This window comes from Callorhinus ursinus, unplaced genomic scaffold, assembly GCF_003265705.2.
Source record: "Callorhinus ursinus isolate GAN/ISIS: 27379988/994484 unplaced genomic scaffold, GSC_fseal_2.0 scaffold19, whole genome shotgun sequence".
NCBI classification, from domain to species: domain Eukaryota; kingdom Metazoa; phylum Chordata; class Mammalia; order Carnivora; family Otariidae; genus Callorhinus; species Callorhinus ursinus.
In genome coordinates, this window is record NW_027397081.1 from 13,085,629 (window position 1) to 13,113,352 (window position 27,724).

The window sequence follows — 27,724 nt, forward strand, 5'->3', positions numbered from 1 at the left end:
CGAAGGCTCTCTCCATTCCCCATTTAACCTTTCTCAGGAGAGAAGAGTCGCTGTAGGCACAGGCCAACCAAGGGTCCCTCGGCCAGCCCCGGGAAGCCCTTTGCCTGGCCCACCACCGGGCGGCCCCGGCCGGCTCCGCTATGCTTGGCCCCTCCCTCCCAGGCCCCTCCCTCCTCCAGTCCTGGCCCTGCAGCCAAGTCATCACCACCACCACCACCACCACCACAGCTCTTTGGCCTGCTGTCTTATTAATTCCTAATTTCCATTTGCAAGAAGAGAGAGTTTTAAACCTCCATCTCACCAGCCCGGCAATCACACAGATGATCCAAGTATCTCTGGACAGACTTTAATTTATTTCCCAGCGCACACGGGCACCACTGAGAGTCTTGATGGCGCCAGCTTAAACATAATAAATTACTCAAGTGCCCAAGATTAGTTAATAAAGCTCCAGGCTCCCTCCCAGCCCCTGCTGACTTGGTCGGCGACACCAGAGATTCCTTTGGAGATGCCCAGTGCAGGGTGGGGGGAGTGGGGCTCAGTGGTGAGGGTCCCCAGGTCTGAGCCGGCTGTCTAGGCTTCCTTGGGCCCCTGAAGCCAGGCATGAGTTGTGATCTGGGTGGAAAGGCGGGCATCCCAGAGAACTCCAGGGTGAACTTGGGCGTTTTTGGCTCCAGGTCTCAGCATATCATGGGAGTCATGATCCACTGGTGGCAAGTCAGACTCCTGCTTGGGCCCATCTTGGAAGACCAGGGCTCGGAGCGTGCCCACGAATGAAAGAAGAGGCCAGTGAGCTTTTGGAGCCAAGCGAAGGGGATGGGGATGCTTTTCTTAAAGACGCAAAGGGTCAGGGATAGTCTTTAAGCATCTGAAGGCCCATCCCTGCCCCTCACTCCAGTCACCTGCCAGCTGTGTCCCCTTCACTGGGTCTCACACCCATTCCATATGCTACCTTCTCACCCCCAAAGCCTTATCCACTCAGGGGCCTTCCAGCAGCCCTGCCTGGCCCACACACACCCCACCTCCCTCAGACGATCTTTATGAAACCCGGCTGGAACCAAATCACTCCTCTGATCACCAACCTGTGTTGCTCTTCCATCGCCTGCCTGCCTGATAAAGTGTGGCTTTATAACCTGGGAGTCATTGTCTTCCTCTAGTGGTGATGAATCTGGAGAGCTGGGGGACAGAGTGAGAAAGGGTGCAGCTCACCTTCCGAGGAGCCTCAGAAGAGGAGCTTGTCCTTTGCTCAGCTGGCTCAGCCAAACACTGCAAGAGACAAAGACACGGACCAGGAAAACTCAGAAGTGGGTCCCCGTCCATGATCCTGGGCAAAGGGCTTGGGGTGTGGGGAGAGGGTGTAGAAGAAGTGCTAAGCATCGGCCAGAACCCTGCGCCTCCATCCTCCTTAAGAGTCTCCCCGACTTCTCCCCAGCTGGCCTCAGCTCAGGCACCCCATACCTAATGATCTCAAGAAAGATAAACCAAGTAACCTCATCCTCTTCATCACTCCTTTGTGACACCTGATACCAAAGCCACAGCTCCTGGCTCCCAGACCCTGGCCACTCCAAGCCCCGACGCGGGTCTCCTTTAGTCCCAGGTCAGACTCGTGAGCAGGGGGCTGGACTTCTTGCCCGGCCCTGGTGGTGCCAAAGTGCTCCGGAGGGAGGCTACAGAAACTGCCATCCACAGTCACCCTTGTTCCCAGGCACTAGTATTACTCATTGTATCTGCAGTAAAAACCTCTTCAGTATCTCTAATTCTTTCCTTCCATAATGCTCAAAATACTGCCTACACATGCTCTTGTTTATGCAGAGAGAGCCTCCCATCACACAATAGATGATGGCTGAATATGGTATAAATTGAATCACATTATAAACGCACTAGGGGAATCCTAACATGAATCCTTCTGTAAAGTGAATAATCATCCCCTAATTTATCATTAGTGTAAACCCAGGTGTTCATATAACAAGTTTGTTTGATGTGAGCAAAACCTGTGTGTACACACACACACACATACACACACATGCTCCTCCAGGGGAGTGGACGCCGCTATGCCCGGTCTAGTACCAGGCACACAAATTTCTGATGGTGATACTGGTGAACCAAAGCACCACAGGTTCTATGAGAGCATATTGTTTCCACTTAAAGAGAAGAGAAACTGAGGCCCAGAAGGGAGCAGTGGTTTTGCTGCAGTCACCCATCTCCCTAGAGAAGGTCATTTCCTGGTCTTTATAAGATCCTCAGGGTCACAAGGAGGAAGTGGGGGAAGGGGAGGGCTGATGGGCTGGGGAACAGGGGTTGATCTTGGGGAACACGGGGTTTCATATCAGTTCCTACAGGCTCGGGGGTGGGGCGGGAGTGAGTCGTGTGACGAGGAAGCAGGTGGGATGCCAGGTTTCAAGCCTCTGCTAACTTCTGCCTGGGGTGAGGTCTCAAGAGGAAGGCTCCCCTGAGCCCTGACGACAGGGTCCTGGGGTTCAGGAGCGAGTGTTGCTGCAGCCTGAGGGGGCACAGCCTTCCTTATCCGGGCCTGGGTGCCATACTCCGCCCGCCCCCTGCAGGTGAGCCTCTGCGTACAGGTCTCCAGGGGCCTCACCCCAGGCCCTGCAGTTTGGGCAGGTCCAAAACCCACGGTCTGAAGTACTTTCTGGAGGATCTCCTGCTATCTAACCTCCTTCCCCTGCATCCTGAATAAGCCCTCAGCCTCCCCAAGCTAGGGCCCTTTTAATCTCCCCACCCCAGCAAACCTGGATTCTATGCCCAGCCCTGCCACGGCGAACAACCCATATTTGCATGGGCTTTAAACTGATAAGGCCCCATCCTACACCCTCTCCTTCAGTCCTCACCACAACCCAGAGGGGCAGAAATGAGCTAGCTCCATTTTGCCACTGAGGAAACATGCTCAGAGAGGTCAAGACCCTTTCCCAAGTCACACCAGGTCTTCTAAGTGGAAGCCCACCACTCCTGCTCTCCCCGAGCAGGATGGCTTTCTGGTAAGGATCTGGACCAGATCACTCCTGAGTTCTCTTTCAGCAGATCCTTCTAGTCTATGAATAGCCATGGCTCCAAGATCAGCAACTAATCCAGAGAGAATGCTTAGGAGAGGTGAGTTTAGAGCCAGGGATGGAAAAGAGGGGCAGACCTAGTTGGTGGAAGAGAAGAAAAGAAATCCTTTGCTGTGTCCCCATCAGAGGAGTGCCCAACCATTCTGACCCCTCCTCCCCTCCAAGTTCTAAGAAAAAAGACAAATGGTGGAAGATGGGAGACAGAAATGCCACCTGTATTGCTACAAAGACTAAGGTGGTAGATCCAGCCAAGTGAGAGGGCAGATGGGCCTCCTGGATCCTCGAGGCCTGGCAGGTTCTGCACGTGGAGGTGACAGTGGAGGGCCGCCCCAGTGTGATGGGTGTCAGGCATGGGTGGAACACAGCTTGGGCTCTCGCCATCCATCTGAGCTTTAATAGAGGAACGAAACCAGTAGGAGCTGAGCAGCCCTGCCCCATGGATACTCCCCAGATCACGGAGTGGGTAAGTCTGCTCCCTTTCCCTGGGGCAGAGAGAACAAAGCCAAGAGATGCACCCACTGAGCTCCCTCCACGCAGAAGGAGTGACTAAGCAGGCAGCATGTTCTCCCACAGAGGGGCCTCCCCCCGAGTGCCCACCCTCACCTCCTGAGCTCTCAGAATCAGAGGACAGGGCCAGCCCTCCTCTGCCTCTGCCTCATCAGACATCTTTCATCTCCCTGCATAACCATCCAGGATTCGGAAGGTGCAGGTGCTGGGGGAAATGGTCTCTTTCCATGTCTGTGGGGTTCATGGTGGGGGATTCTGGAAACCTTCTTTTCTGACTGCTGAACTAGAACTTATAACTTGCAAGAGGTTTAAAAAAAAAAAAAACCTAGAAAACCTGGCGTGTGAGGGTGAAAGTATATTTTCTAAATTGATCTAGGTCCATGCAGGTGTTCTAGACCCGAAGACTGTTACGCATCTCTGTAATTACAGTAGTAATAATACTAGATGTAGCAGTTATATAAAATTGTACAAGAGAATGCAGAATTCCCAACTTGAGTATGACAGTACCGCACACCAGCCACCAGTTTGTGGCAAGTAGTCTTGTTACTCTCGGCGGTAAATGAGACATGTGAACTAGAGTGGACTCAAAATCTTCCCTTTTACAATGTCATTTGCACTTCAGTGTCCTTTCCTAGGTAAGACAGGGGTGGTCCTAATAGTCAGTGCCGCAGGTGTTATCCACTACCGACAGCCAGTCTCCTCGACGCTAGTAATCTGTGTAAATTTAAAAGCCGTCTATCTCAGAAAGAGAAGATAAAGCATTGTGGAAATAATATATACAAAACATCCTTGCACACTCAAATGTGAGTTTACATGCTAGATATAATGTATTGCCATTATGATCATTATGGAGGAAAGGGCCTTTACTTTCAGTCTGGACCTTGGATAAAGTGAAAGACCCCCCCCACCCCCAGACCACTCCCATCCACATCTGACTCTGATAATCCCTAAATTCGTCCTGCAGACTCTAGTGGTCGACAAAATGGTTCCCCTAGCGGTTGACCACTGGTTTATGTGCAAGTCAGATGTTGGCTGAGGACTACCCACTCCCCGAACATAGGTAAACTTAACCAAGATTGCCAATTCTCAGCCTGTGGGAACCCAGAGCTGTTTCTAATTTCCATGAGTTCCCCACAGCTACTTAATTCCTGGTCCCCGATGTCTTTCCTCCTCCTCCCAAAGTGCTACCTCCATTCTGCTCTGCACCCCCCGGGGTGCAAAGCTTAGGACCTCTGTCAAAGGTCCACAAAAACCCACGTGCACCAAGCATTTCCCAGGTTTAGAAATGTTCCTGAGATCACTGGCATCCAGGAGAGGGGCCGTGGCAGACAGGAGCCTTCCCAGATCCTGCTGGTTCTCTCTCCCCCTCTATTTCTTTGTCCTCCTGAGAAACCAGCTCATTCTTCTCCTTGGGCTGCATGGAAGAGCTTCTCCTATACCCAGGTACCTTAGACTCTCAGCTTCCCTCCTTCCCAAAACTAAACTAAAATCAACTAACTAAAATAAAATTTCCCTAAGCGACACAGTTATGAAAGAGCTACCAACACAACCTGATTATAAGCAGCTCGAGGTCAGGGACTAGGGTTTTGAGACCCACTCTAACTAGCCCAGAGCTCAGCTTAATAAATACCATCACTACAGCCAATTCTCATGATCCACAGTAGTTGCGTTCTGGAAAGTCACTTCGAACACTGAATCGGCCAAACTTTTGTCCCCAGGGGGAATACAGGGTTAAGTTTTGTGAGCCCCTGGTCATACAACATTTTCATCAACTGTCCAATATATAACTTTGTTTTATGTGAGTTTCTGTTTAAAAGATAGCTTATTTAATACATATTGCTGATTCATTAACATTGAATTCACGGTCAATAGCACCATAACTCCTGCCTGAACAGAGCTTATGTAACACATGTATTCTTCTCTATGAGGCACATCACGGCCTCCTTGTTTAGGAACAGTAGATGGCAAGGGAGCACAAAGCTCGGGGCCATCTGAAACAGCAAAATCACCAACGAAAAGCACACACACTAAAAAAAATGTGGAGAAAGATGGCACTAAACTGGCCATGGAAAGGACCCTTGTTTACAGCGTGAGAGCTGAAACAAGAAGGCAGGGCGTCAGCTGGCAGTGTGCCCATCAAGCAACTCAAATTTTTCACAACTCTGCATGTGTCTGTGAGTAACCACGAAAGCGCTATGAGTATATCGACTCAGCGGTCCCCAACTGTAGCAAGTAGGCAACTTTACGAACATGGCACCCACAAATAATGAGGACTGATGGAACATGCATCTCATGGAGTATTACTCAGCAATAAAAAGGAACCAAGTGCATGCAGATACACACGACCTGGATGAATCTCACAGGTGTTGTGCTGAGCAGAACACGGTCATCTCAAGAGGTGGCACATTTATATGACATTCTTTTAAAAAAAAAAAAAGATTATTTATTTATTTATTTATTTATTTATTTGAGAGAGAGAGCGTGGCAGGGGGGAGGGTCAGAGGGAGAAGCAGACTCCGCGCTGAGCAGGGAGCCCGATGCGGGACTGGATCCTGGAACTCCAGGATCATGACCTGAGCCGAAGGCAGACGCTTAACCGACTGAGCCACCCAGGCGCCCCTATATGACATTCTTGCAAGGACAAAACTACAGCAATGGGGAATAGCTAGATGGACACCAGGAATAGAGGTGGGGGAAAGTGTGGCTATAATAAATACCATAATAAACACCAGTGATCAGAGAGGCAACGCCCGCTGGCTCCAATCTGGGCTATCTTGTTCCATGGAATAGAGCTTCATGGGAAGGTGACTGTGGCCACGTGAGGCCTTTCTGCTGCCCTAGTGGCCGCCTTGTCAGAAGGAGGAAAGCCGCCACCTGTGAGCTTGGGTTATGGCCTCATACCCCACCCCCACCCCACCCCCATGCAAATGGTTCCAACAACGTGCTAGTCACCAAAAGAGAGCAGCCAGCAGGTCCAGAAGCTTCTCAGCCACTTTCCATTCCTTGGCTCATCTGTGAGAAGACCCCACTCCTGCAGGGTCCCCAGGGCATTGGTTTTATATCCACACACAGAGCTTCCCCCTCTGAAGTTAGTGTTGCCCCTAGCAACCAGCTCTCTCTCCAAACTGCTTTGAATACTGACTGCCTGAGGAAGACCGCTCTTCAGAACCGATTCTAAAAGATCTCCTATCACTATGTGAACAAAACATTTTTAAACAGAAAATTTAACAAGGTTTTAAAACAAAGATTCAAACTATTTTCATCATATTCTGACTTTATGTTTGCTGAGTGGCTTTAGGGAGACTCTCTGTTCTTTCCAAAGGAAGAAAGAGGAAAGGTTGGTGGTAGATCATGAAACGTGACCTATTCTGAGAGACCTTTGAGAGGTAAAACAGAGATCATTGGATACCTCTGTACAATCCTCTAGTGGGGATTTGGCTCATAGTAGGTGCTTAATAAGTGCCAGGGGAAATCAGGGCAAATTCCCAATATAAAAGAGTTGTACACTACAATTATTAAAACACACATACATTTATTGAACATTGCCTATGTGGCAGGCTACTGGTACCCAGCAAAGAGCCTGCCACAGAGATGGTGTTCAAAAATGAATTAGCTATGGCCCATACCTTCCGGGGGATCCATCTGGTGGAGAGAAAGATATGAATAAATAATTGTACTATCAGGCAGAGACACTGATGCTAGAATAAAGTATAAGGAGCATGCTATGGGGAAATGGATAAGGGGGGCAGTGCATTAATCGAGGTTCTATGGTTGCAAGTGACAGAATCCCAAATCAAATGAACAGAAACAGAACAGACAATGCATTGGTTCACATCATTTGGAAGGACCTGAGTGTATCAGAGACTCAGATGGATGTTGATACAGGAAATTCTTCTCTTCTGCAATCTTTTGTCTTTCTCTGCCTTCAGGAAAGAGGTGTGAAGTCTGGAAATGAATCTGGCTGGAATCCCGGCTGTGCTATTTACTAGTCTGAGCTTTCCGGAGCTTCAGCTTCCTCATTTATAAAATGGGAATAATAATACCTACCTCACAGATGGTGGTGAGGGTTAAAGGGGCTCAATTATAACTGTAATTGTTGTTCGATGAATCCTGTACCCCCTTTCCAGCTCAAGAATCTCTTCTTGAGGGCAGGTCCAAAACCCACGGTCTGAAGTACTTTCTTGCATCCACCACCTCTGTACAATCCTCTGGTGGGGATTTGGGGGATTCAAGCACCCACCCATCCATCCCTGCATGCACCCATCCGTGCATGCACGCACCTATCCATGCATCCACACAATAGGTATTAAGTATCTGCTCTGTTCCAGACAATTTGCAATCTACTGAGAATATTAATAAGACAGGCTCCCCTATCTCCCAATTACCTACAGGTAAGTGAGAGTGATAAGACTAACAGGAAACATGAAATGTGAGGAAATGCATAGGAGAAGTACAAATAATCCCTTAAATCTGTACGGTGCTTTTTATGACCAAAGAAGACTTTACACCCAGTAGCTCCACCAAAGTCTCATAACAACCTCATGAGATGCATTATCAGTCTATCTTACTAATGAGGAAACTGAGGCAAGTTATCAATAGCATAGCTAAAATGCTCACATCTGATGGGAGGTAGGAAAAAGTCCCACTTTCTGTAATGTCACAGTCGTGTGGAACATAAAAGTTTTACTGGGGGGAGGAAAAAATGATTTGTTTTGACATTATTTTGAAATACAGTGGCCAAGAAAGAAGCTATAAAAACCAGCTGTAAACAAAACACCAGGCCACTGAAGAAAAGCAAGAGGGATCCAAATGGTACAAAGTACTGCAAGGAGGAACGTGGGTAAAAGAGTTGGTGTATGAGCACAAGCAGTTTGCCATCTGCGTAGAAATGTCTAGATTAAAGCATGAGTAGTTGAATCATACTAAAGTGCTCGCATTTTTCTTTTCAGTCTTGATAGGAATTCTGCAGTTTTTCACATTACCATAGAACACTTAGAACTCAGACATGGTACACAGTCTATCCTCTGAATCTTGTGCCTATTGCATTTCTCACATTTAGATATCATCTTTTTTTGCGACATTAAGATGGTCTTTGGCTTCCACCCTCTCAATTCCCATACTACTTTTATTTGCGGCAAATACTCTAAGTGATTTGCCTGAGGTGGACACAACCACCAGGCAGGAAACCTGGAAGTCGACCCCAGATCTTGAGATGTCATTTCTGGTGCCTTGTAAAACACACGAGGCTGCTCTCTGTACCAGGTGCCAGAAGCAAGAAAGGACTCCTGAGGTCCCCTGTGCTCCATCTGGGTCTGACCTGCCTAGAGGAGTTTCCCATCATGACCTGAACCTTCTTCTCTTCTTTCCTTCTCTTCAACCAGGGTCAAACTAACCTATCTTGGCGTACATTTCTCCAAGTCCCTTAATTCAGAGGATTAGGCGAATGCGCACCTCCCCACTGTGTCAGGTCAGCAAGGGAGAGATGGGGATTGAGGGGTCCATCAGGACTCCCAAGAGGCTGCTTAGTCCACCTGTGGGCAGAGTGATCTCTGCCAGCTGTGTCAGGGAACATGATGCCACCCTGGCTTTTCCAAAATCAAAACACCTTCTGCCACAGGGTGAAGCTACCAGTACCTGGACCAAGCGTTAGGCTTGTAGTATTGGAACAGGACCACACTTCATAGCCATGTACCTGGTTTGAGTTCCAGTCTGCCACCTCCTCGATGTATGATCTAGGCAAGTCCCTTCACTTTCCTGGACCTCAGTTTTCTCATCCACAAAATAGGGATGATGGTGGTGGTGACAATATCTGTACTACAGGATAGTTGTAAGGCACAAATGAGTTCATCTATGCAAATACATTTTGTCAATTGTATGGGTAAGTAAATGCCTGCTCTTGTTATCTTCATTATTATTGGTGCCAAGTGAAGGCTGGGGAGGAGGGTGGGACTATCCCAGAGATCCCACTGGGAACTTTCAGAAATTCCTTGGGATAGACATAGCAGAAAAGCTTTATGCAAAGTAAAATCAGAAAAGATCCCACAGCCAGGGACAGCAGAAAATTTTGGTCTTTGAGCTTGCTTTTTCTTTTTTTTTAATCCCAGAAAAACTGTAAAATAGTTGTAGAAGGAAGAGTAGATAAAATGGAGGAATAAATGGGACATTTTCCCAGCTGGGCAGGAGGATGCTGATTGAGTACAATCAATGCCACCAGCCCGCTAACGAGACCCAATCAGGCGGGGCGATTAGAGATATTCTTCAGGGAAAGAAGCCTGACAGCTGCAGGAAAGTTTCTGCTTTACTAGAAAAGAGAGAGCGGGAGAGATAGGCAGAGTGGTATGGCAGAAGGGAGAGGGAGCGGAGGGGAGAGAGGGAACCACCGAAGAAATAGCACCCACCCAGCCCTTCCTTGAAGAAGTCAAAGAAGAGCGAAGAATTCAAAGGAGAGAGAGGAGGGTAAAGGCTCTGGGGAGAACTTGCTGCGGCATCCACTTCCCTAAACATTGATTTTCATAATCAGCCCACCAACTCCCCCCTCTTTCTGCAGCAAGGAGTCATGGACTCCACTACAGTGTGCCCTGGGATAGGCGTGGCTTGAGCCCCTAATGAGGATCGCACCATCTGCCAAGCCTGGTGCAGGTTACAAAGCTCCCTCGGGTACAAAATCTCATTTTGGCCCCACAGAAATCTTTGAGGCAGGTATTTTTCATGTCTTCCCCCATTTGAAGGGTGATTTTAGTACAGTTTATTTCAACACATATTTGTTGAGCATCTACTATGCATACAGCATTAGTGTTCAAGTTAAATAAACAGTGCCTGCTCTCAGGAAGTTCAGAGTCTAGTAAGAGAGACACATGTCACTTCAATTTTATCTAGTAGCTATTCCTTTCAGTTGAATGGCAACTTATGCATAAAGAAGGATTTATTCCATTAAAAATCATTGTTTTGCAAATACCAAAATAATAATCGATTCAGGCAAGAATCACCAATGGATGCTAAAATTATGGAGTGAAAATTTGGTGAGGACTAGGATATTTATGATCTCAAAATATTTCCCCATGGATTACTTATTAATTACAAAGAGGGAAATGGTAAACTTACAGTAGAGAAGCTTGGAAGGCAACACTTAACAAAGTGATCACAGTAAACCAAGAGTGGGACAAAATGATACTGTATGCCTCTTGATCTGATGTACTGAAAAGGATGCAAAGCAATTTATGTAGTATTCCTGCCAAAAATGTTTAATCTGAAATTAACCATGAAGAAACCATTACACAAGTCCAAACTGAGGGACATTCTGCATAACAAGTGACCCACACTCTTCAGAACTGTCAACATCATGAAAGATTAAGAAAGGCAGAAGAACCAGTCCAGACTAAAGAGACAGAAGCAATCTCACAACTGAATGCAATATGTGATTCTGGATTGAGTCTTAGAAAAAGAATTTCTCTAAAGGACATTCTGGGGAAAATTTGGTGAAATCTGATTATGGACGGTATAAGAACAGAAGCCTATTTGGAGTGAGTTGATGAATGAGGGGCAGAATTCAAATGCCTACTGACATCCACACATTGATGTCTACAAGATTTCTCTACCATTAATTATTGATCAGTTATTATTAATTATTGATCCCCCCACCCACAGACCTCTATCATATTTCCCATGTGGGTTAATGTCACAACCCAGTTGCTCAAGTCAAACACCTAGATGACATCTTTGTTTCTTTCTGTTACCCCCACGGCCTATCTATCAGCAACTACTGTTGACTTTACCTTCAAAGTATATTCCACGTTGACCCACTGATTTTTATCTCTACTGCTACAACTCTAGTCCAAGCCACTGTCATCTTATGGGAATCCTACAATAATCTCTTCGTTTTCCCCTGCAAGTCCTCTTTAACACAGGGGCTAAAGAAATTTTCTTTACTTATCAATCAATATATGTCACTACCTGCCTAAACCTCTCCAAAGTTCCCATTGAACTTAGAATATAATCCTGAAATCTTCTCTCTTCCCTGAAAGAAACCCTATCTCTTAGCCTCAATGCTGAGATTTCTGAAAATCAAACCCAGAGTGGTGTCCTGTGAGATAACCTGAACCACTGAATTACTACAAAAATTGTATTCCCAGACTTGCAGAGTGTCTTCTGGTAAAGGTGGAGCATAGATGAAGAAGAAACAGGAACCCCAAAATTGGAATGAGGACATACAAGAAGATGCTGATGAAGTTGAGAATCCCTACATTCTTCTAAGTCTTCTTTGCAGAAGTAGCAATTCTGCCCCTGCCTAAGGGGGTTTGCCCATTTTTGCCTGATGCCTTGGTAATATGGTAGAGTAAGGTATTCAAAGAGTTAGGGAGATTGGAATATTAAAGCGAATTTATCATGTAAGACATATTCACCTACCCCAGAAGGGTCTAAAGGACACACGTTTTCCCACCACTATGAAAAATATATTTATGGGTGTTGGAGGAGATTGTCAAGAAATGAACATTGGCTGGCCCATGAGTTGGACCCAGTCAATGAGAGGTTCCACACCCCTCCTCTATCCTTGGAATGTGGGTTCCACTTGCCTTCCCTGCTCCTAGAGGCTGCTCCAAGGACATAGCCTTAAGATACTGATATGATGTTGAGACCATGTGAATGGTATACATGAATGAACCTAATTAAGGCCTCTATATAATCTTTTAAGATGTAGGGGACAGATGTGGAGATCTACGCATCTTGAAGCCACCCAAGACAAGCTTCATATGCAAGTTTCCTTGCTTATTAAACCTGCCACCTACAAATCTGGAGTGGCCTGCCTCTTCCTTCAGTTTCTCCCTGCTCTCTGTATATGGGACCCAGTTTCAGATTATACCTGGGAAGCTCCCAAGGAGGTTGCAAACCAACAATGACAGAAGTGCCAGCATCATTAAAGAGTTCATTAGTCACCCTTCTCTGTAGGTGGGAAATTACAGTGAGAAACTGCTATCATTGAAATGAGATCTATAAATGCAATGGGTATAATAAGATACTGGGTAGTAGGGCCCAAATGGTGGAACTTAATTGCCAAAGACCAGGGGGGCAGGGTTACTATAATGGACAGCACACTGACAAAGCTGTAATCAGAAGAGTCTGACTCTCAGAGACTCATGGCATTGGCTAGTTGATCATGGTGGCCCTAGGAAATAAACAGATGTTCAGTCTGCTAAATTCTTAGTATATAAGCAGAAGAGTTCTAGGTCTCATGAACAGAAGTATAATATAAAAGACAAAAACACGATCATGATCCCACAGTCAACTCCCAGACTTAAACCAGTTTACAGACTCGGAACCCTCTGAATGAAAGGGAGCCTGGATCCACTTGAGGAAGGACCCTGCTACATTGTCAAAAATTCTAGACTGTTAATCTTATCCCGCCATTCACTAAAGGGGTCTACAGTGATTTACCAGGGTAATTGTGCTTGAGAGGGGAAGAGAAATAATCACATCTTTCAAAGATTTCTAGACATTGGCTCTGAATTGATGGTATTTCCTAGAGACCCAAAATGTCACTGTGGTCCACCAGTCAGAGTAGGAGTTTATGGAGGTCGGATAATCAATGGAGCTCTAGTCCAGGGGCCTCTCACAGTGGGACCAACGGACCCTTAACCACCCATCCTGTGATTATTTCCCCATCTCTGTAACGCATAACTGGAATACATGGCAGAAGCCCCACATTAGCTCCCTGTCTTATGTAGAGAGGGCATTAGAGTGGGAAAGGTTAAGTAGAAGCCATTAGTACTGCCTCTATCTATAGAAATAGTAAGCCAAAAGTAATACAGGATTCCTGGAGGAAATGCAGAGATAAATGCTACCACTAAGAACTTGAAAAATGTAGATATGGTGATTCCCACTACATCCCCATTTAACTACCTATGCAGAAAACAGATGGATTTTTGAGAATGACTGTGGATTATCATAAACTTAGTCAGGTGGTGGCTCCAATTGCAACTGCTGTTCCATATGCAGTTTTGTTGCTTGGGCAAATTAATATATCCCCTGGTACCTGGTAAGCAGCTATTGAGCTGCCAGTAGCTTTTTTCTGTATACCTGTTAGTAAGGCCCACAAGAAGCAGTTTTCCTTCAGCTGGCAAGGCCAGCAATATGCTTTCACTGTCCTACCTCGGGGGTATAGCAACTCTCCAGGTATATGTCATAATTTAGTCCACAGGGAATTGATCACCTTTCCCTTCCATAGGACATTACACTGGTCAATTATATTGATGATATTATGCTGACTGGACTTGGTGAGCAAGAAGTAGCAGGTACTCTAGACATTTTATGTTAAGATATTGACATGTCGGAAGGTGGAAAATAAATCACATAGAAAGTCAGAGGCTTTCTACTTCAGTAAAATGTCTAGAGGTCCAGTGCTGGGGTCATGTCTATATATCTTTTTTTTTTTAATCTTTTTTTTTAATTTTTTATTGTTATGTTAATCACCATACATTAAATCATTTGTTTTTGATGTAGTGTTCCATGATTCATTGTTTGTGCATAACCCAGTGCTCCATGCAGAATGTGCCCTCTTTAATATCCATCACCAGGCTAACCCATCCCCCCACCCTCCTCCCCTCTAGAACTCTCAGTTTGTTTTTCAGAGTCCATTGTATCTTAATGTCATTGTTACTTAAAGCGAGGTCTGCGGACCAGCAGCACCTGGATTATGTGAAATATTGTTAGAAAAGCAAACTCTCAAGGCCCTACACAGCTTTACTAGAGCATAATTTGCATCTTTAAAATGATTCCTAAGGGATCTGTAGGCACACTGAAGTTTGAGAAATACTGGTCTAGATATCAAGTTGTAATAATAAATAGGCACTATGCCATATTGTCTGCATAAATCTGATTGTGTTGACAGTCCTGGAATTTCCAGTAAAATATGTAAGTCTTCAACTGTATTCCAACGTCTCCTTTTAGGGCAGTTCTTCAGACCACATACTGTGGAGGTATTGTATATCAAAGATCCCCCCAAATACGTTATTCATCTCAACTTCAATTGTTCATCACCTTCTTGCTTCCTTCCAGAAACTTGCCTCACTAAGCTCTTACCATGAGCACCCATCAGCTTTGCAAATTTATTTTCTTCCTCAGCACCTGAGCTCGGTGCCCACTACAGCCTCCTAGCAAACGGCGTCGGCACAGCCCGAGGGTCTCTATATATCTTTTCTAAAGTGAAAGAGAAGTTGTTGCATCTGACCCCTCCTACCATTAAAAAAATGGCATGACACCTAGGAGATCTCTTTGAATTTTAGAGGCAATGTATTACTCCTTTGGGTGTGCTACTCCAATCCATCCATGAAGTGACCTCAAAATCTGCTAATTTTTAGTAGGACCCAGAACAAGGCTCTGCAACCAGTCCAGGATGTCATCCAAGCTGCTCTGCCAGTTGGGCCATATGATCCAGTAGATCCAATGGTGCCTGAAGTGTCAGTAGAAAATAGAGATGTGTTTGGAACCTTCATAAGCCCCTATAGGGAACTTAGGGTTATGGAGCAAAGCCTTGCCCTCTTCTGGGAATAACTACTGTCCTTTCAAGAAATTGTCTTTGGCTTGTTCCTGGGCACCTAATCATGGCCACTAGGTTACCATGTATGCAACCTGAGCTGGCCATCATGAACTGGGTGTTGTCTGATTCACCAAGCCATAAAGTTGGGCATGCAAACCAGCACCCCATTATCAATAGAAATGGTATATATGAAATAAGGCTCAAGCAGGTCGTAAAGGCACAAGTAAGTTTCACAAGGAAGCAGCTCAAGTGCCCATAGTCCCTACTTCTTTTTCGTTACTTTCTTTCTGTAGACCTGCACCTGTGGCCTCATAGGGAGTCCCATATGGACAGCTAACTGAGGAAGAGAAACTCCACCTAGTTTATAAATGGTTTTGCCTGGTATACAGACACCAAATGAAAATGAACAGGTGCAGTGCTTATAGCTCCTTTCCAGAACATCCCAGGACAGTGGTGAGAAATCCTCTCAGTGGGCAAAACTCTGAGCTATGTACCTGATTATTCATATCACCTGGAAGTAGAAATGGTCAGACATATAAGTCTATACCAATTCATAGTCTATGGCCATGGTTTGGCTGCATGGTCAGGGACCTGGAAGGAACACAATTGGCAAATTGATAACAAAGAGATCTGGGAAAGATGTATGTGAATAGAACTCTCTGGGCAAAAACATGAAGATAATGTGAGTGTGAGTGCTCACCAAAAGGTGACCTCAGCAGAGGATGATTTTAATAATCTATTAGATAGAATGACCACTCTGCAGATACCAATTGACTTCTTTCTCTGTCACTGTCAAATGGGCTCACGAACAAAATGGTCACTGTGCAAAGGTAGAGGTTATATAGGGGCTTAGCAACATGGACTTCTACTCACTAAGGCTAACCTGACTACAGTCCCTGCTGAATGCCCAATCTGCCAACAACAGAGACCAACACTGAGTCCTTGATATGGCACCCATTCACCAAAATAATCAGCTACCTACCTGGTCGCAGATTGATTACACTGGCCCACTTTCACTGTGGAAGGGGCATGCCTTGTTCTCAGAACAGACCCTTACTCAGATCAAGATTTACCTTCCCTGCCCCCCATGCTTCTGACAAAACTATCAATCATGGATTTATAAAATGCCTTATCTACCATCATGGTATTCTACACAGCTTCTTATCAAGGAATTCACTTCATAGAAAATTAAGTGCAGAAAGGGACCCATGCTCATGGGATTCACTGGTGTTACCATGTTCTCCATCATCTTGAAGCATCTAACTTGATAGAACAGTGGAAATGTCCTTTGAAGATTCAGTTAAGGTGCCCACTAGATGGCCTGCAGGGCTGAAGCAAGGTTCCCCAGAAGGCTATCTATGCTCTAAATCAGCATCTAATATATGGTGGTGTTTCTCCCATAGGCAAGGATTCATGGATCTAGGGATCAAAAACTGGAAATGGGAGTGGCTCCATTAACTACTATCCCTAGTGATCTACCAGATGTTTAGTGGATCTGCTAGATCCACTAAATGTTTGCTTCCTCTCCCTGTGACTTTAGGCTTGTCTTGTCTAGAGATCTTAATTCCAAAGGGAAGAATGTTTCCACCAAGAAACACAATGGTAATTCTGCTGAACTGGATGGCTACTACCCAGCCACTACTAAGGGAAATCTGGGTTGCCACTACACAATAGAGATGACAAAAAGTATGTCTAGAATGCAAGAGATCTCTAGGACTTCTCTTAGTATGACCGTGTGCTGTGATTGAAGTCAATGGAAAACTACAACAGCTCAATTCAGGCAGGATTGCTAATGGCCAGACCCTTCAGGAATGAAATTTTGAGTCATTTTACCAGGCAAAGAACTAAGACCAGGTAAGGTGCTTGTGGAGGACAAAAGGAAGGTTGAATGGGTACAAGGAGGTAGCTATACATGCCAGCTCTGTGACCATGTGACCACATTTAGAAACAAGGATTGTAATAGTTATGGGATTTCTTTCTTATTTTGTTATGAAAAATATGTATATATTTATTTACATAATGTTTAATATAAATATATAATTAAATATATAAATATATTATGCATTTATAATATTTATAATAAATATATTTATAATTTATAATTATGGCTTCTAATATAGATATGAATACTTATACTTATTACATAAATATATATAATATCTTCCTTCTCTTAGTCTCTTATCATCTCACATCAGATATATTAATAATAGCTAACTTTATATCTCACTATTTAAGATACAAGACAAAGAAGAGTGAACACTATCCAAGGACTTTACAATCTCTTCTGGTGAAAAGTGTTGGTGTTTTTTTGGCTGTTCTCAGGATAGTTGTATCATGTTAAGCAGAAGTATGACTTTGTTACTGTCTTTATGTGGATATTATGTATGTTTTAAGGAGATCTGTATGGGTGCCAAGTTGGCAAGTGGTGGTCTGTGATGGTCTTTTTGACATGTCAACTTGGCTAGGCTACAGTCTTGTTATTCAATAGAACACTAATCTAGATGGTGGTATAAAGATATTTTGTGGATATGATTAAAGCCCATAATCCATTGACTTTAAGTAAGAAAGATTATCCTAGATAATCTGAGCAGGCCTGATGTAATCAGTTGAAAGGCCTTAAAAACAGGGCTTGAGGCTTCCCTAAGCAAAGAAGAAATTCTGTCTATAGACAACAACCTCAGACTATGCCTCAGAGTTCCAGTCTGCACACCCTCTATGCCTCCTCTTTGGATTCCAGACTTGCCTAGCCAGCCCCCACATTCATCTATGCCAATTCCTTATAATAAATCTATCAATATATATCTCCTACCTATCAACTTCTCTGATTGAACTTTGACAGAATTAGAGGTCATGGGATTTTAAACGACATAGGACAGTAGCAGCACTTAACCATCAGCAGTGAGATGGGTGTAATTACCAAAACAGTTTGCAAAGCCTGAGCCATCAGAGGGTTCTTGAACTGCAGGGATCTGTGGTATTGGCTAATTGATTATAGAGAAACAGCAAGATACCTGTGGTATCATGCTGCTTGTATAATTAAAAAAAATAAAAATAAAGAGCTGGCAAGCAGAAAGCTGCCATCAGCTGCCACAATGAAAATGTATAGGTCTTCACCCAACTTTCAGATTGGGCAGACCCAGAGCTCATAGATGACATGGTGTCTGTCATATTGTGGAAAGATCCTACAATGTCACTACAAGTTTATATAGCATGTACTGCACCAGTCCTTACCCAAAGTGACATGAGGACATTTGTCAAATGATTGTGTCCTAGAGAAAAGGAACTACCTTGACTTTTCAAGGACCATTAGATACAGGATTTGAGCTGACTCTGATATCAAGGAACACAAAAGGGCATCATGAGCTTCTGATTAGAGTAGAGGTTTATGAAGGACAAATAATAAAAGGAGTTTGGGCCCAAGCCCATCCACAGCAAGTCTATGGAGCTATAAAGCCATTCTGTGGTTATTTTTTGGCACCTGGCAGAACTCTTATATTGACCCCTTGGCCTGTGGAGTAAAGGTTATGAAGGTAGGCAAAAAGAGTCAAGTGGAAGCCTGTAAAAAGCCCTACTCTCACCTCTGGCCAAGACAGTATATCAGAAACAATGCTGCAATGGAGGTATTGCAGAAGTTACTGTGACCATCAGAGAATTATATGTGGGAGTGATGGCCCACATCACATCCCTTTCCAATTACCTACCTTAGCCCTGTGAAGACATGGTTGATTGTTAACAGATGATGGTATAGGGCTGTAAACTTAATCAGGTGGTAGCCCCACTTGCAGCTGATGTGGCAGGTATAGTATCTTTACAAGATTAGATCAACCCAGTTTGGAATATAGCTACTGATCTGACAGAAGTCTTCTTTCCCATCAGTAGGAAAGATTCAAAAGTAGCTTGCATTTACATGGTGAGGGCATCAGTACACAGGCACTAAATTTCCCAAGCACTATGTTAACTAGCCATAGTGTAGTGTACCTTGTTCATTTTGACACTCTGCAGACCTTCACAGTGGTCCACTATATTGATGATTATACTCCATGAGTTGAAGTACCAAGAATACTAAATGAGTGCTTTTCAAACAATCTGTGAAGGGCCAGGTTTTTTTTTTTTCAATTCACCACAAACTAACAATTTTATAAACTTCAATAAAAATGAATTACTAGAAAAATGAAATAAAAAACAGAAACACACAGAACAATTTTTAAATTATTAGATTCAATAGATATAAAATTACATTTTGATAAATTTAATCAGAAAAATATCTATAACATAGGGAAAAGGATAACAAAACTATACACATGTTCACTGGAAGTGTACATTAGATTATTAATATAAATCACTATCACACTCAAAATGTTTTATCATTTTTCATTTATAACTAAGCAGAGGTTATGATGATATATTGATTCCCCTACATTAAATACCTTTACGCATACTTGCTTCTTGCTTGTAAAATTACATAAATTGGGTTGGATTTATGATGACCCTGCTTGCAAGAAATGAGTATATCTAAGCCATTTCTATGATTTACTTAATTATATAATGCATAGTAGAGAAATCAGTTGTATAGAGGGATGTGGCCAGGAATGCAAGAAGAGATTTTAAAATCATTTCAAGCAAGTGTATTTAATTTTTCTCAAAATGAAGCAAGTGATGCTGAATTTTCAAATCATTCTTCAGTTCTTTGTTTATCTTAAGAAATTATACTTAAATTTGGATTACCTTTTAATAAAAGAAATATATCCATGGTTTTACACACAGGGATTACACCTGACAAACTAGCCTTTAACTATCATATAACATATAAATGGCTTGTGTGAGTTCAATAATACCCATACTGACTAACCTGGTTGAGTAAGATGAATCCACTGATCATGAACTTATATGTCATAGCAATGTCAAACTGCTATAAAATTTTCTAAAGTCTTATCTCTCAATCTTGGCATCTATGTAATTGCAGAACAATAAACAGTTCACATCACACTTTCATATATATAACAATAACAAACAGCTCACAAACCACACTATAGATGGCCTAGTAAGAAAAATGAGTGCAACAAATAAGAAATTCCATGAAGATTCAAGATCCTGCCATATAATGGAGTTTTTAGGATTCTGGTGGTCTGGGGCAGGTAGAGACATTTGCTCTAAACTAAGTTCTTGTATCTCATACCTCCTACCACTAAGAGAGAGGCATGCATTTGGTACATAAGCTGCACTTGAGTACTGTTTTGATCCATTATCAGGTGACTGTGAAGGCTTCCAACAAGAACATCCTCTGCAGCACATCCAGGCTGCAGGTACAAGTTGTCATGCCAATCAGACCATATGAACCAGAGGCAGAGAGAGGTATCCATATTGGATAAGGGTGTTTTGTGGAATATTTTGCAAGCACCAACTGGAGAGACAACTGACACACTACTGGGCCCTCAGTGAGACTGAACCATGTAAAATCAAGGAACTATGTAAGCAGAGCTGTCCATTATGGAGTGGGTATTATTAGATTTCCCATCCTCGAGTTATAAGGTGGTGTGGCTATAACAGTAATCCATCATACAATGCAAGTGGTACATTCTGGATTGAGGCAGAGCAGGTTCAGAAGATACAAGTAGTGGGTATTAAGGAGGGCGCACGTTGGGATGAGCACTGGGTGTTACACACAACTAATGAATCGTTGAACACTACAACAAAAACTTAGGATGTACTATATGCTTGCTGGTTGAACATAACTTTTTAAAAATTACCAAAAAAAGAGGACTAGCAAAACAATATTGATTTAAAATTGTTTCCATCAGTATCAAATTTTAAATAAACTAAGTGACAAAGATCATTCCTCATATTTTCTTTGCATTATAAATCCTCTTTGGACTTTCTTACAATATAAAATGAATGCATGTGTTTATATTCCATTTCCCCCCCAAAAAAGAAGATACAAGTAAATTACACTAATGGGTGAGCCAGACTCCCATGTCTCCTACATCTATTCCCTGATGTCTCTACTCACACTTTTTACCTCATGGAGTAGAGGAGCTCCTATGACCAACCAAGAAAAAAAAGAAAGACCTCAGGTCGGTTTGTAAAAAGTGCAATATGCTAGTACTAGCCACAAATTGCAGTTGCATTAAAATCCTACTCACGAGTGACTAGAGGAAATTTTCTCACTGGTAAATATTGCCAGTGGGCAGATAAGGAATATTATACTTCATCATTTACTACAGGTGGAAGAAAAGAAACCTGAGCTGTATATTCATACAGAATTCCTGGGTAGCAGATGGCTTGGATGGAAGGAGCCTGGAAGGAACACAATTGGAAGATGAGGGACAAGGAGGCCTAGTGAAGAGATATATCAATAGACCTACAGGGGTGGGCACAAAGTACCCAGATCTTTGTATCTCCTCATGCTCACCCGAGGTCACCCACTATAGGAGCAGCCTTCAACAATCTGGTAAGCTTGCCTCGTGAAAGCATCTCACCCATCTCCTCAGCAGCCAGTGCTGATGCAATGATCTCATGAACAGAGTGACAGTGTGACAATGATGGAAACTACACATGGACCCCAAAGCATAGGCTCCCTCCCATCATGACTGATTTAGCTATTCCCAGTGATACCTGCCTGACATGCCAGCAGCAGAAACCTACCTTGAACCCTTGACAGGGCAGTTTCTTAAGGAAACCCTCTATTGCATCAGACCCCTTGCACCTTTAGGGTGATATCAATTTTGTCCTTACAAGAATTGATACTCTTGATATGAATTTACTTTCCGTGCCTACCCCCAATAGCACCACCATCCAAGAGCTTACAGGATGCTAACCTATCAATATGGTCTCCCAACCAACACTGTTTTGGATAAAAACTACTATTTTATGTCAAAGGAGGTATACCAATAGGCACATGACCATGATCATGGGATCCACTGGTCTAACCACGTACTGCATCACCCCAAAACAGCCAGTCTAATCAAATAGTGGACTGGTCTTTAATACTCTAGCTAAGGTGCCAGCTAAGGGTCAGTACCCTGTGGATTGAGATATTGTCCTCCAAGATACATTTTATGTGTTGAAATAATGACCTACTTATGGTGTTATGGACCAATAGCTAAAATTTATGGAAATGGGAATCAAGGGGTAGAAGTAGGATTGTATATTCTCACCATCATTTCCAGTGACCCACATAGAGAACTTGTCCTTCCTAACTCCACAATATTATACTCAGTCAAGTTAGAGGTGTTGGTTCCAAAGACTTTTGTCAGGGGTCATAGAAAGGGTTCCACTGAAAGCTGTGACTATCATCTGGCTATTTGGGTTCCATATGTCAACTAATAGGCAAAGAAAAGTGTTAGTTTAATGGCAGGGAAACCTACCCTAACCATCAGGAGGAGTTAGAGTTGCTGCTACACAGTAAGGGCAGGGAGGGGTATGTCTGGTCCCCGGGGTGTTTAAAGGTAAGTCACTTGGTGCTTTCATGTACAGAGATAATATTTAATATGCAATTCTAGAAACCACAGCCCAGCAAGGGCTACTAAGGATTTATATGTCTCATGGATAAAAGGCTGGGTGTCCCTACCAAGACCAGTCAGAATGCTAGGAAAATCTAGAATGGTTGGTAAGAGACAAAGATGATGACTATCAATTACAACATTGGGATCAACTAAGAGACACTTGCTGGCCTTACTAACCCCTGCCTTGAGTCTATTTAAGGCTGTGACCAGCCTCATCTTTGGAAGGAACTCTAACTTACTGGATTTGTATCTCCCCACAGGTAAGAAAGAAGGCATCTTCTTTCATTAAGATGGGGTTCCACATAAGCAAAGCATGGAAGCAATAAACATCAAGCAGTTACATGTTGTTTGGACAGAATATGTGACGAAGGCCATAGGGAGTGTGCTAAGACTTGTCTAGGGTGGCGGAGAGAAGCAGAAGAGGAGGCCTCATACCTAGGGCTTCTTTTCTTAAAGAGCAAACTTTCCCCTGCATCTTGCTATTTACCGAATAGAAGCCACAGAATGAGCCTCTGGTGATATAAAGGTGTATACACCATGGTTGCTACCTCAAGGACTAATCTAAACTTGGGTTTAAGCATACATTTTCAAGTAAAGAATAACACAAGGCAGCCAGAGCTAAGTGCCAAAGACAAAGTCAGACAGTGCTACAAAAAGCTCCTGAGGGAAAAATACTTCCCCAAGGAGGCCCAGGTGGACAGACCCCACCTGTTGACCTTGAACCTGGCTTTACCAACACTCACTGTCTTAGAAGCAGAGGTTGGGAGAGGGCTTTCCTTGTCAATGCAATGACCTTTAATTTGGGGTGGTCCTTGTGTCAGCTATGAAGCTAATGAAGCTAGAAGGATATTTGTGTGCCATATAAATGCTCACCCTCTTTGGATATCAGACTCTTCCCCAGCCCTGCTAGTGCTTGCTCAGTGGACCTAGGTACAAAGTGGCCACGATGGCATGGTTAGAGCCTACTCACGGTATTGACAACATGCACTTCCTCTCATGAAAGCTGACTTGCTTATCACTCCCACTGAGTGCCTAAAATGCCAAAAGCAGAGACCAATACTGAACCTTCTATATGGCACCATTTCCCAGGGAAACTAGTGGCAGTTGGATTCCATTGGACCCCTTCCAACACAAAGGGGACAGAGAGTTGTCCTTCACTGAGACAGACACATATTCTGGGTTTGGATTTCCTGCCCTTGCTTGTAACGCTTCTGCTAGCACCACCATCCGTGGGCTTATAAAACGCCTTATTCACCATCATGGTGTTGCTCACAACATTGCTTCTAATCAAGGAATTCATTTCTCAGCAAAAGAAGTGTGGCAACAGGCTCAGGCCCATGGAATTCCTCTTGTTACATACCTCGTCACCCATAAACAACTGGCCCAAAAGAACGGTGGAACAAGCCACTGGAGTCTCAGCTATGGTTCCAGCCAGGAGACGGCCCTCTGAAATAACAGGGCTTGTCCTACAGAATACAGTATATTCTTTGATTTGGTGATCAATATATGGTGCTATTTCTTCCTTAACTGGGATTCAGAGATCTCAGAATCAAGGGCTAGAAGCCAGAGTGGTTCTTCTCACTAGGATACCTAACACCTCACAGAACTTTTGTTCCTGCCATTGCAACTTTGAGCTCTGCTGATCTGGAGGTCTTGGTTTCCAAGGGAAAAAATCTTCCACCAGGATAAACACCAATGGCTCCAATGACTTACAAGTTGAGACTTGCCCTGGCTTTCTGGGATCCATGTACTACTGAAGCAGCAGGTAAAAAAAAGGGGTAATTACTCTACTAGCTAGGGTGATTAATACCATGAGGAAATTTAACTGTTGGAGAAGACAATGTTTGGAGCCTAGTGGATTCTCAGGGGCATGCCTTACTATTTTTGTGTCCAATTGTAAATATTAATGGAAAATCACAGCAATCAAAAAATACACAGAATCTCTAAGGATTCAGACTCTTCAGGAATGAAGATTTGGGTCATTCCACCACTCCGCCAGATAAAAAACACCAACCAGAGGATGTCCCGGATGAGGATAATGAAAACTCAAAAACATGGAACAGATAGTATACAAAGGAAGATTTTATATATATAATATATATATTCCTTATATATGTAATATATAATTATATATATAATGTAATTATACATACCTTATATATGTGATATATAATTTTATACTACATATATATGTATTTTATGACCAGTTGCACAAACAAGGACTGTAGTAGTTATGCATTGTTTTCTTCTTTCTATGTATGTGTGTATATTATTTCCTTTTCTGTCCTCCTTCCTTTATTATATTACACAAATTGTGGGGAGATTAACTTTGCAATTTACTCTCTAAGGAAGAAAATACTCAGATGATGAAACTCTCTGAGAAGAGTATCCCTCACGACCTGGTGATTGATGGGAAGTATGACTGTCTCCCAGAGATGGACACAATGACTGTTGAAACTTAGCTTCTCTTCATCTTGAGGAGAGGGCAAGAATGTCTCCCTTTGTGCAAAAGATGTTTGCATCTTGTTAGATGAAAGAACAATTTTTTTTCTTATGGTTGTAGGAAGTTCTCATCTGTGTAGAAAGGAGTGTACGGATGCTGAGTACCCAACGGAGTAACCTGGAACAGGTTAGGCCAGCCTTTGTGAATGAACCACAGCGACTGTCTTTCCAATTTGGTCCCTTCCTTCTAAACTCTGCTTTGTGATACTAGGGTTTCTGCTGTGTCACTGGATCCCTGTCCCATTCAGTCCATTGAAGCTACTGGAGGAAGACTGCAGGGCTGGAGGGGGAATGAAAAAAGGTGTCCTGTTTGCTTCTTTTTCTGTCATACTCGTTGACCTAGCTGTGGCAATTTGTTTCAAGGCAGCAGTTGAATATTGTTTGAGATTTTTCCAATACAGCCTCACTGTGCTCCCTCAGAGACACTGATTCCAGCCAGCTGGACCCCCCTCCTCAGAAGGATTAAGTCCCAACCTCACAGGGCCCCTCCTCCAAACTCAGGGACACCAGTCCCAGCCAAGCAGCTTCCTTTCTTAGAAAGGATGTTCACCTCTTTCAAGATTCTACCTTTTAATAATTCTAACCTCTTTCCCTTGTTCCCTCAGTTCTGGGGATGGTAGCTGCCTCCTGCAAAAGCTACTTCCACGATACTCTCCTGTTCCCTTTTGTGTTCTCAGTTAGCAAGGCTTCTGGTGTGTTAACAGCTCTTTATGTAAATTTTCTACATTTAAAATTTTCAAGACACCTGGTACGGCTTCTGTCTTCTGACTCGACCCTGACTAACACCTCTCAAGGGGAATCTCTACAATAATATAGCCAAGTGGAGGCCCCACCTTTGAATCTGGCCTCCACTACATGTTGTGTTCCAGCAACATCACAACTGCCTGGAGCTCCCCATTCATAACATGGTTTCCACTTTTGTGTTATCTACCTAGTCTCCGAATCATGACAAGACCATCTCTTTGGACCAAAGGTGAGTAATGAGAGATAGAGCTAGAGGCATGGGTTAGGCCAGGCTTTGTGAATGAACCACAAAGAACTCTACTTATGCTTTGAGAGGATAGACTTGGAAAGATTTTAGGGTGAGGAGTTCTATGCAAACAGCTATTTCAGAGCTACATCTGGAAGCCATATTCGAATGTTCTTCCAGGCCCAAATTTCCTCTCCCCATCTCAACATTCTTGCGGAGGAAAGGGTATCCCAAAATCCTTAGAAGCTCTTCCCTCCTCTGCCTGCCCTACCAGCTCTCCTCTGAGGGCAATACTTGCATCTTCGGCCATCCAGACAAGGCATCCTCCACCCTCATTATCACTACCGCTACTACCACCATTATATTTTGTAGGTTAACAGAGGATAGTGGAAGGTTGACCAAGGAGGTGGAAGTTCGAGAAAAGGGAAGGTAGAGGGTGATGGAAAAGGAGGTTGGAAGAGAGAAATTGGTAGAAAAGAGAGACTTTCATAAAAGGAGAAATGAGAGATGACCTTAATGAGCATAGTGTATTGTCATCAATAAGTAAACATGTGGAGTCCATTCAGTAACTACAGAGCTAAAAAAGAGAGCAAAGACTACTCAAGACCTCATTTCAGCAGAAAGCTATACTCCATTTCAGAATAACTTGATTGGCAACTTGGTGCTGAAAATCTAACGGGAATGAGAAGTCTCATAGTACAATTTCTATAGACTGAATGTTTGTGTCCCCCACCAAATTCATATGCAGAAACCCTATCCCTCAAGGTGATGGTATTAGGAGGCAGGTGGGGTCCATGTGAGGTGATTAGGTCAGGAAAGTGGAGCCCTCAGGAATGGGATTAGTGCCCTTAGGAAAGAGGCTAGTGAGAAGTTGGCAGTGTGCCACCCAGAAGAGGTCCCTCACCAGAACCCAACCATGCCAGCACCCTGATCTTGCACTGCCAGCCTGCAGATCTGTGAGAAGTAAACTTCTGTTGTTTATAGGCCATCCTGTCTATGGTGTTTTATATAACAGCCCAAATGGACTAAGGCAACAACCTTATCCTTAATCTATTCCATTTTATTACAAAACAGTGAATGGTGGGATGGGACTAAAGGCTAGTTATGGAGAAAACGTAGATAGACCTTAGGGCTCCCTTATATAAGGACCACCAAGAACAGAAGGAAGAGCTTTAAATAAGCCTCTTACCTAACCTCTGTGGTCCCAAACTTCTCATCCATTCAACAACTATTTAAATGAGTCGACACTGTGCTAGATTCTGGGCTCATGGTAATAAACAAGACTGGGTCTTGTTGGTGTGCCTGCTTTCATGGGGTTTACAGTCCAGAAATTAAGAGGTGTACATAACACAAAGTGTTACATGCCCTAAGAGATAAAGCAGTATGGGAACATAAAAGACAGAAATTCCAATTAGCAGTAGGTGGGGAAAGAACCAGAAAAAGCTTCATGAAAAATATGGCATTAGATCTGGGTTTGAAAATGTAGGTAAGGGGTACGCAGCTGGCTCAGTCAGAGAAGCATGTGACTCTTGATCTTGGGGTCATGAGTTTGAGCTCCACGTTGGGTGTAGAAATTACTTAAATGAGAAAGAAAGAAAAGAAAGAAGAAAGAAAGAAAGAAAAGAAAAGAAAAGAAAAGAAAGAAAGAAAG

The 27,724-nt window shown here is 43.5% G+C and overlaps 1 long non-coding RNA gene across 1 annotated transcript in view; it reads right to left on the reverse strand.

Moving 5' to 3' along the window:
* Window positions 1-27,724, reverse strand: part of LOC141374536 (uncharacterized) — a 219,209-nt gene that overhangs the window by 79,052 nt on the left and 112,433 nt on the right. The window contains exon 2 of the long non-coding RNA XR_012381515.1: window positions 1,207-1,263. This is a non-coding gene — a long non-coding RNA (uncharacterized lncRNA). The remainder of the gene's footprint in view (window positions 1-1,206; window positions 1,264-27,724) is intronic.